The sequence below is a fragment of the Labeo rohita genome, chromosome 8 (genome assembly GCF_022985175.1).
Source record: "Labeo rohita strain BAU-BD-2019 chromosome 8, IGBB_LRoh.1.0, whole genome shotgun sequence".
In the NCBI taxonomy this organism is placed as follows: Eukaryota; Metazoa; Chordata; class Actinopteri; order Cypriniformes; family Cyprinidae; genus Labeo; species Labeo rohita.
Genome location: NC_066876.1, coordinates 12,066,188 through 12,076,534, shown reverse-complemented (window position 1 = coordinate 12,076,534; position 10,347 = coordinate 12,066,188). Strand labels below are relative to the sequence as shown.

The window sequence follows — 10,347 nt, the reverse complement described above, 5'->3', positions numbered from 1 at the left end:
TTTACCTTGTCAAAATGAGCTCTGTAAAAATCATCTCGTTCTAAGGGGTTGTTCCTTTAAATGCAAATTAGCTCTGCTCGCCCCGCCCCCTCTTCTCTCTGTACCTCTGGTCTGAGGTAAGAGCTCAGGTCAATCAACTATCGTGGGAGTGGCCTCTGTCGGTGTGATGGCATCTGAGAACGGCTCCATTTGAAAAAGGGGATATTATTTTTACAGATTAATTAAAAACCACTGCATGGATTTTGATCATTATAGGGTAGATTGGTACATACACTGCCAACACGCATTAATGTTCAAACAACATGAAAAAGTGAACCCCTTTAAGGTACACCACATTTAATAACATGTTTTTACTCCAAACTCACTTCATAACGTCAGTCAAGTGTTTGAAATAAATCCTTCTGTGAGATAATGTGGCTTTTTACACAGAATGAGGCATGAATAGTATTCATAGTATTCACAGCAGTGATAAAATATATGCTGTATTATATAGAAAATTATAATAAGAACGCCCCAGATAAACCATACATTGTCGTCGTCATGTGTTTAATAGTCACATTGATTTCTCAATGAAAGTAGTTAAATCTGTTTATTCAGCTGCAGCGATCGTGATTTCCTGGTTTCTTCTTCGGGCGTATTTAGAGTTTCTGCACGAGAGCGCCCTCTGGCCTTCGGATGGAGATTTACTGCTGATCACAGAAACGTGCTTCACTGAAAGATACGTATGACATTCGCAGCTTTTGATTAATCATTTTGATTAATCATTTTGATTTATCATGATTAATCATTTTGATTTATTTAAAATGTGAATATAAGACATAAAACGTTGAATATTTGAAAGTATATAAAAAAAAAAAAAAAAAAAAAGATACTTTAAATGTGAAATTAAAACCGCCAGTAGGTCTCAGCAGGTCACTGTTAATAAGTGAGTCATTGCGATTGAACCGAATCATTTAAGTGGTTGATTCATTCAGATATCAACAGATAAATGTTGCTCAGAGGTGCAAAACTGTTTTATGGTAGCTGAGTTTGGAATGATTTTTGTTGTCAAAATAGAGCAAAATGGCAATATGGTGTCTAAGTCTCCTAATTACCTTCTTGTTTATTTAACTGTTGAAAAAAAAAAAAAAAAAAAAAAAAAAAAAAAAAAAAAAACATCTATATGTAATCATGCTAATTTTTGGAGAAAAAAATGTCACTCTTCATGTGATATTGATTAACTACATTAAATAATAATAATATAAATATATACATTTTCTGTCCCTTTATCTTCAATTTTGTGATCATTCTAAATGCATTTTAACAGACTGAATCACGTAGTGAAAGAACACACTCTAAGGGTGTGTTCACACTTGTAGTTTGGATCGTTTGGTTCATTTGGTCCCGACCAAAAAGGAAAATGACACATTTGGTCCTGGTTCACTTAGCGTTCACACTGGTTTTTTTGACAGGGAACTTAAAGATACCAAACCTAAAGGCATAGTGATACGTTCACAACCTGATTGGTCAGGTTGAATGACATATATTTCGTGACGGAACTCACCGAACGCCACAATTCACTGCTTAGCACTGCTTTAAGTCGACTACACCTAATGCCGTCTGCTGGACTAAGCATGCTTGTTGTGTGTATATGAGTTTAGTTTCACCACCTGCAAACTCACAAAGAGCAAATAAGAGCCCACGTTTGCCCTCTGCTCATTTTGTTTTGGATACACCGCTTGTTCTCTTTGTGAAACCATAGCATAGCATTGCATTTTCTCAATACTTCCTGTTTTTGGTCCATATAGAAGTATTTGGTCCATGCCACGTTCATATTTCAATCCAACCGCACCAGAGTTTGTTTGGAAGTGGACCGAAAGTGGCAGCATTCGCACTCAAATGAACCGCACTAACAAAGCAATCGCACCAGGGTTAGTTTTAATCAAACCAAACATGACAAGTGTGAAAACACCCTAAATATGCACGCGCACTAGTATAATCTACTAAACTATACGTAATGTATATGTGCTCTCTGTAGGAGTGTTTTGTTAGTTTTTTGCAAAATACTGGATAATGGCAAATCGCACATTGTTAAAACAATTACGATATTATCACAGGTGACATATCGCACACCCCTAAGTCTTGTACCACTGTCTTTTTGGCTAATTTGTGCTCTTGCTAAACTGTTAAAGCTTCATTTTAACCACCAATGCAACGCTGCAAGTATTTACCTTACCTCTACATGTCTGCGAAGGGTTGATGTCGATACTTTATAAGCTGCTATATTGTTTTGGCCTCCCTAGGCAAAATCAGCTTACACTGAATAATAGTGCCTAAATATGGCCAGGGGTATGACACAGAATACGACGGGGTTTTGTTTTCAGCTGGGTCTGCTCCACTTCTCCCTATCATTTACTGCAGTAGTTTTGAGAGTGCAATTGTTTTTTTTTATTATTATTATTTTATTTCTTTTTTTAACTTAGTAATGAATGTGTGTTTTAAAATGTAGTGAAGTACAATACATCAAAAAATTATACTTAAGTAAAGGTAAAATTACAGATTTTAAAAATTACTTAAAAAAAAAATAGTAGTACACAAATAAGCTACTCAATCTACTTATGCCCCAGTGACAGTTATGTTTGCGCCTGATTTAGACATTCACACACAAAAAAAGTATGTTTTTGTATGACATTGTTTAAATTCTTACGAAATCATCACCTCGTAAAAAAAGTTATGTTTTATACGGTTTTAATCTTTTATGGAACAGATTCACTCAAAAACACTGATTCTTCAGGAGATTTGTTTGGAACTATTTTCCTTAGTATGGCAACAATAGGTAAAGTAAGTGGAAATATTGTCTGAAATGTATATTACTCAATATTAATGCCAAATTCTGTCATGAAACTCTAGATGGTGCAGGATGATGGCTTTAAACTACTTGGCACAAGCAGCCAATGACCAATGCTGCTTTAGTTTTACTATGTCTGGTTAGCATTCGCTAGAGCATTACACAGCATGCTTTCAGAGTTCCTCTGAAACTCTCCACCTTCCCCAGCTCCACCTGTGTAGATCTGCTACGAGTTACTTGAATTAAATTCTTACAGCACCGTATCAGCATATGTATCAGCAGTAGCAATGTCCTTTACTTGCTTTGCAGCAACATGCGTAATAATCTACAACAACAGCAATAACCAACAGCAGCAGCAATTCAGCAGTGTAGCAGATCTGTTCCGCCAAGACCAAATACATTAACATGGTCATATCCATTACCGTGCTAAAATCTTCCAAGGGTTGTCATGACAGAAATACAAAAAATATTATTACAACTTTGCTGATATTCAGAAAAGCAGTGTTCTTGCTTTTGTAATATTACTGAATGTATCACTTTATAAAGCCATTTGTAATGTCTGTTTTTGCAAGTCTTTATTTGTGTTTTTTTTCTCAGTAAATTTTGATATATATATACACATATATATATATATATATATATATATATAATTAAATCACTGAATATATAATAAATCAGGATTCAATTTTAACTGACAGCAAATCAAAAGGTACAAATATGTACAATTTAACTACTGATATGCGCTTTAAGTTCTAATATGTACCATTTAGGGTTAGATATGCTACAAAGATGTAAAGGTTAGCTTTTGAACTCTAGAGCACCGTCCCAATGACAGCTTTGTGCCTTGAAAATATATCATTGTAATGTTTATTTACTGTCATATGTGATCTGTATGTTCCAAGTATTCCTAATCGATCCAATTTCAGTGACCTTTCTAGAACATGTTCTGTCAAAGAGAAAGCTGAAGAATGTGTTATCATAGTCTTGAAAGATGTATTTGTTTGAGAAATGAATGGGACATACAGCAACATTAGATTTATTCTGGCACAAGTCTGCTCGCTATGTACCAGCAGGAGTTCATGTGTTATTCAGTTTAATTCAGAGTTCAATACATCTAGAACTCTCCTTACCTCTGACCCCCAGCCCACCCGAGCTTGTGTAAGTGTGTAAGTGTTGTGTGTGTGTGTGTGTGCAGAGATGACCGGCTCCACCGAGACACATTATAGCTGTGCATTGAGTTGATGATTTATGTGCAGGCTACAACCTCTCCTGCAAAAACACAAGCAGAGAGCAGCTTTAGGAAAGCTTTCTATAGGGGAATGTGTCATTTCTGTGTGTATTTGTGTGCGTGTGCATGTACACGCAAGCAGAAACGAAAACGAGTCTGTTTGGATGAAATTTCACTTGACTGGACTGTGCACATGCAAGGAGGAATCTCTGAATTGTGCTGACAAACAAATTGTCTGAAAAAGGTAAATATGCAACAGAAATACAGATGACTTATCCACTGCAGAAAAAAGATAGATTTTAAGTATCATCAAGTAAGTAACATCTACAGTATGCATTTCTAAAACACTTTATTTATAAAATGGTTTTCAGAAGTATAACTTATTCCATACATTTCTAAAGTTTGTTAGAATTATGTTATAAGAAAGAAAGAAAGAAAGAAAAAGAAAAAGAAGGCTTGTTTAAGAGTTAGTTTTATGGATGTTTAGATGTGTTCACAGGGAAAATAATATATATTTTTTTGCTTCTGTTTAAACTATGCTATAGGTTCGGCAAGGTGCCAAAAAGATCACAATATGTTAGGTGTTTATTATTCTGTGGGCTTGGTTTTCCCTGATCAAACATGCTCTCCTGGATTAAGTCAACAGCTTTATCTTCTTCACACAGCATGTGTCACGAAGTTGCATCATTACTTTCACCAAATACATCTGGGTCTACAGAACTAGTAATGAGGTGTGTGTACAGGTTCCCTTTAAAAGCACAACTTTATGCAATTTTGCAACTGGCATACATCAGCTATGCTGAATAATTTTATGCCAACTATTTATGATTGTGGATGCAAGCTGGGACCAGAGGTTTATCATCTTTTTAACCCCACAGGTTGCAGGAAATGCTACTTTGGTATGGTTTAGTTACCAACATTTTGCTTATGTTGCTTCTATTTACTGTATGTTCCACAGAAGACAGCAAGTCATACAGCTTTAGAGTGAGTAAATGTTGACAATAAATGAATAATTAATGACAGAATTTTCATTTTTGGGTGAACTATCCCTTTAACAACATGAGCGATGCCCCAATTAGTTAAAGGCGTCATGAACTGAGAAACCAAAATTCCCTTGATCTTAGGACATAGAGGTCATCGTGCTATAAAAACATCCTGTAAGTTTCAGAACTCAAAACTTTGTCATTAGCCTAAAAAATTATTTGGTTTTCTAGCATTTTTGTTTGTTTGGACCCTTTCCAACAACGACTGTATGATTTTGAGATCCATCTTTTCACACTGAGGACAACTGAGGGACTCATATGCAACTATTACAGAAGGTTCAAATGCTCACTGATGCTCCAGAAGGAAAAAACATGTATTAAGAGCCGGGGGGTGAAAACTTTTGAATAGAATGGAGATTTTTCACAAAATTGCTGGAAAACCAAAGAATTTGTGGGCCCTGAATGATTTTTCTGAAGAACAGCAGACAGTTTAACTGTTCAGGACAAACAAGGGACTCATGAACAGCTATCACTAAACAAAAAAACACAGCTGTGGATCATTCAGGTAACAACACAGTATTAAGAACCAAGGGGATGTGAACATTTGAACCGGGTCATTTTTATAAATGCAACTATTATTTTCTCTTGTGGACTATATGTAAGCATCTTTTATGTTATATATCTTATTCAAGTCAGTACTAAATAAACAATAACATTCATTTTGTATGATCCCTCTTATTTTGGTAAAATAATTACAATATTTAATGATTCTGAAAGGGGGATGAAAACTTTTGACCTCAACAGTACTTCTAAATTATGATGTTTTTTCATGTTAAAATCTTAATAACATAATAAGTGGACCTCAGAGAACAATACAAAATAAACAAAGGTAGTTCATGACTCTTTTAAATCAATGTTTATTATTTATTTACTCTAGTCCTTTATTATTTAAGCAGCATATTGGTGTTTATCAGAAGTTAATACCATGGTAGGGTCTATCACATCAAGAGTTTCTGACAGCTGACTCAAGACACATGACAGCTTTCTGGGCCTTTAAGAACTGGTCAATCGACTGAGAGAATCTCGATAGATCTTATCCTTTAGTTTGATTCCTCTTCAAGCAGCACCATTTTATTTCCACAGTAATCGTGTCGATCGGAATCAGTGGGAACCTTATGCATTTGTGAGATAAGAACAAGAGAGATAAGTATTTAAGTTAGTTGTTTGTTTTAGAAATGCCAAAGTCCCTGCCATCTGCATGCCAAACCATGCCTTGTTGTTTCTCATGGTCACACAGCCGGTTTTATTTACTTATGAGCTGGATGGGAAGCCAAACATTACAGCTGAACTATTTACATCATTTCACAATGCTATTCCTGCACATGTCAGTGAGGTACGTTGCTGTTCAAAAGTTTGGGGTCAGTGAGGTTTTTTAAAGCTTTGTCTACATTTAGTTGATAAAAATGGTAATATTGTAAATTATTATTAGTTTAAAAGAATTTTAACATATTTTAAAAGAATATTTATTCCTGGGATTCCAGTATCATTACACCAGTCTTTAATGTCACATGATGCTTCAGAAATTATTTGAATATGCTGATTTACTGCGCAAATCGTTGGAAACAGTTGTGCTGCTTAATATCATACTGACCTCAAACCTTTAAGCAGTAGTATAGTTTGCTAGGTTTGCCTTTTGGTCTCAGAATAACACACAAAAGTATACTGCAATATTTTAAACCAAGGAACGCTGCAGTATTAGAAGACAACTCATGGACAACAAGTTTAACTGGCTAAAAGTCTAAAACCGCTTGCACAACAGTTTTTTTTTTATGAGGTCAAGTGAATTAAGGCTAATGATGGGTTAACTAGGCCACTGCTACCGGTCCACAAATGCTGCTCTGGCATTTTGCGACATGGAATTTTTCCTACAAATTTTAAATATATGTAAGAGTCTTACATGTGTAACAGAAGAAGATATGGTTTATCAACTACTAACTACGAGATTTAGATTAAAGGAGAAGTCCACTTCCAGAACAACAATTTACAGATAATGTACTCACCCCCTTGTCATCCAAGATGTTCATGTCTTTCTTTCTTCAGTTGTAAAGAATTTGTTTTTTGAGGAAGACATTTCAGGATTTCTGTCCATGTAATGGACTTCTATGGTGCCCCCAAATTTGAACTTCCAAAATGCAGTTTCAATGCAGCTTCAAAGGGCTCTAAACGATCCCAACCGAGGAATAAGGGTCTTATCTAACAAAACGGTTATTTTCTAAAAAAAAAAAAAAAAAAAAAAAAAAAAAAAAAACTATTTATATATTTTTAACTTCAAATGCTCATCTTGGGTAGCTTTGCATGAACTGTTTTTTTCTGGTCTAGACAGTTAGTGTACGTCTAAAAACTCCTGTCTCATTTTCTTCTCCAACTTCAACATCGTCCTACATTGCTGTTTTTACCTTTTTTGTAAAGGGTGGTTGATCTTCTTTGCATGTTTACTTTGTAAACTCAGCAATGTAGGACGATTTTGAAGTTGGAGGAGAAAATGAGATGGGAGTTTTTAGATGTACCCTAACTGTCATGACCAGAAAAAAACAGACTTCACACAGAGCTAGATGAGACAAGCATTTGAAGTTAAAAAGTATATACATTGTAATTAAAAACAAAACAAAATTAGAGTTTTGCTAGATATGACCCTTTTTCCTTGGCTGGGATCATTTAGAGCCCTTTGAAACTGCATTTAAACTGCATTTTGGAAGTTCAGATTTGGGGGCACCATAGAAGTGCATTACATGGAGAGAAATCCTAAAATGTTTTCCTCAAAAAAACATTTTCCTTACGACTGAAGAAAGAAAGACATAAACATCTTGGATGACAAGGGGCTGTTTACATTATCTGTAAATTTTTGTTCTGGAAGTGAACTTCTCCTTTAACAATCACGCGTTGCCGTGTGTAGCAAAGTTTAACAAACATTTCACCATAACATTGAAGCACCTTCTACTTTTAATCAATATTCCTATGTTTACAAAAAGAAAAGATGTCCTTTATTTGTATTTAAAACCCTCCTAGTGCACTTGACCTTGCAGTGACCTTTTTTTTTTGATCCAGGATTGCTGGATAGCAGAGCATGGGGTGTCTTTCAAAGGAAAAAGCCAGTTTGAGTCTGTCAGAGGTGATGGATACCAGCAGTGGAAAGCGGAGAGCTGACTGCATGAAGGACTTAGATTGAAGGTGAATGAATGTCTTTATATAGCTGCTCTTCAATTTGAGCCTCGCACTCGCAGGAGGAATGAGCGTGAGAAGCTGATGCCATTACGAATTGAGATCATTTTTCTTAGACGGCCGTGTGACGTCCTCCAGTTTGAAGTTTAGTGCTTTTTTAGGTTAAATCATTTCATCGCAATCAGTTGAGATTTTTAATCATGGTGGGCAGTGTTGTGAAGGTCAATCTTAAAAGGGATAGTTTACCCAAAAATGGAAGTTGTACAACTTTTCTTTGGAATAGATGTTTTGAGCTGGGTGAACTATCCCTTTAAGAGTGATTCAAAAGTTGCCAACTCCTTAAAATACACCCAAGGCTAAATGGCACATCTTCATCACTCAGTTTCTCACTCCTCAACACACACACATCACACAAACACTCAGTGCCGGAATCAATCATACATAGAGGTCAGTTACAGTATGGCCATCACCTACCCACCTAATGGGGTCCTAATGGAGAATAGCTCATGAAACATGAGATCTTTCCACAAAGGAAGTAGATGCATACTTTAAAACATTTTAACCTTGGACAAACTGTGCAATCAATACTGTATATCCCAGTGCTCTCATTCATCTATCAATCCATCCATTCTCGACAGATATCCAAGCATTACCGCAGAATTAAAGCAGACAGATTAAAGGGAAACAAACAACCACTGAGTTACTATGTTATTAACAGTAGAGTTAACAACATCGCTTTTATTGTAATGTTTTTACTGCAGATTTTTTAAAATTTTCACACAGACATGTATTTTTTAAAGGGCTGATATCACAGATGTTGTATAGAAAAGAACTGTGTCAAGATTCATCACAAATTCTCCTTTTCTGTTCCACTGAAATAATAACAGCATGTGGGTTTGGAAAAGCATGAGGTTGAGAAAATATTTACTAAATATTAGTTTAATACTTGTTATTAATTCTTAGGTGAACTGTTCATTTAAGATCATACCTTTAATAGTCAGTTGATGGTTTAAGTAAGTGAGGGGAAAAGTTCAATGTGTAGGTTACAATTACAGATCAGATTCTCTCTCTCTCCCTGTTTCTCTCTCTCTGTCTTCTTCTTTTTCTTAACTCCAGAGAATGCTGAGCTGCAGAGATAACGGGAGCTGCAGGAGTAGAAAATCAGCTTCAAAGAGCTCAGCCTCTTTTCATCTCCCACAAACACTTCAGATGAGCAGCTGAGAGAGGGAGGAATGAAATGTAACCTTGATCAAAATGATGCATGTTCAACTGGTGCAATTTTATTTGTGTGTGTGGCTTGCGTGTGTGCACTGCATTGCAACATAAGATTCATTTTAAGCATTCAGTTACACTTTAATGTGCGTTGATGAAAAATGACAGTTATGGTGATGCTGATGTTTATTATAATAAGAATTATATTTTAGCTTTTTATGTCAAACGTGTCAGCACCCTCAGATTTTGAGCCAAGTAGTTTTTGAATGCTTCAGGGGGGAAATGCATGTTTAGTGGTCAAGTTGCACAGAGAGAGAGAGAGAGAGAGAGAGAGAGAGAGCTCATTCGCTTTAAAAGAAAAAGATTTTTTCCCCACAATAAAAACAGATTATGAAATGAATCAATAAAATCTCATATGTCAGTACATCCAGCAGTGCACACTCAAATTCAACTAATTGCATTTAATATAAATTTAAACTATAACACATTTAATTCATTCATTCATTCATTCATTCCATTTTATTTTAAAAACACTTGCCACTATTTATTTCCATTCTTAATTCAATTCAGTTGTATTTAATTTTTATTATTTTATTTATAAAAACACTTGGCAATATTATTATTTTATTTTATTTTATTTAATTTTAAGACCCCTTGACCCTGTTTACTTCCATTGTAGATACCTTATCATAACCTCTACTTCAAAAAGCATCAAAATTATTATTATTATTATTATGTAATTCAATTCAATTTTATTTTATTTTTTAAAACATTTGGCCTTATTTACTTCCATTGTAGATTATCATAACCTCTATTTAGAAGAGTATCAAATTTATTATTTTATTTTATTTTATTTTTAAAAACACTTGGCCATAGTA

General features: G+C 35.0%; 1 long non-coding RNA gene across 1 annotated transcript; it reads left to right on the top strand.

The window, feature by feature from the left end:
• The first annotated feature begins 6,407 nt into the window (after positions 1-6,407).
• On the top strand, positions 6,408-9,850 carry LOC127169974 (uncharacterized). The gene is made up of 3 exons (XR_007828294.1): positions 6,408-6,431; positions 8,144-8,266; positions 9,374-9,850. It is a non-coding gene; the product is annotated as an uncharacterized LOC127169974 (long non-coding RNA).
• The last annotated feature ends 497 nt before the right edge of the window (positions 9,851-10,347 follow it).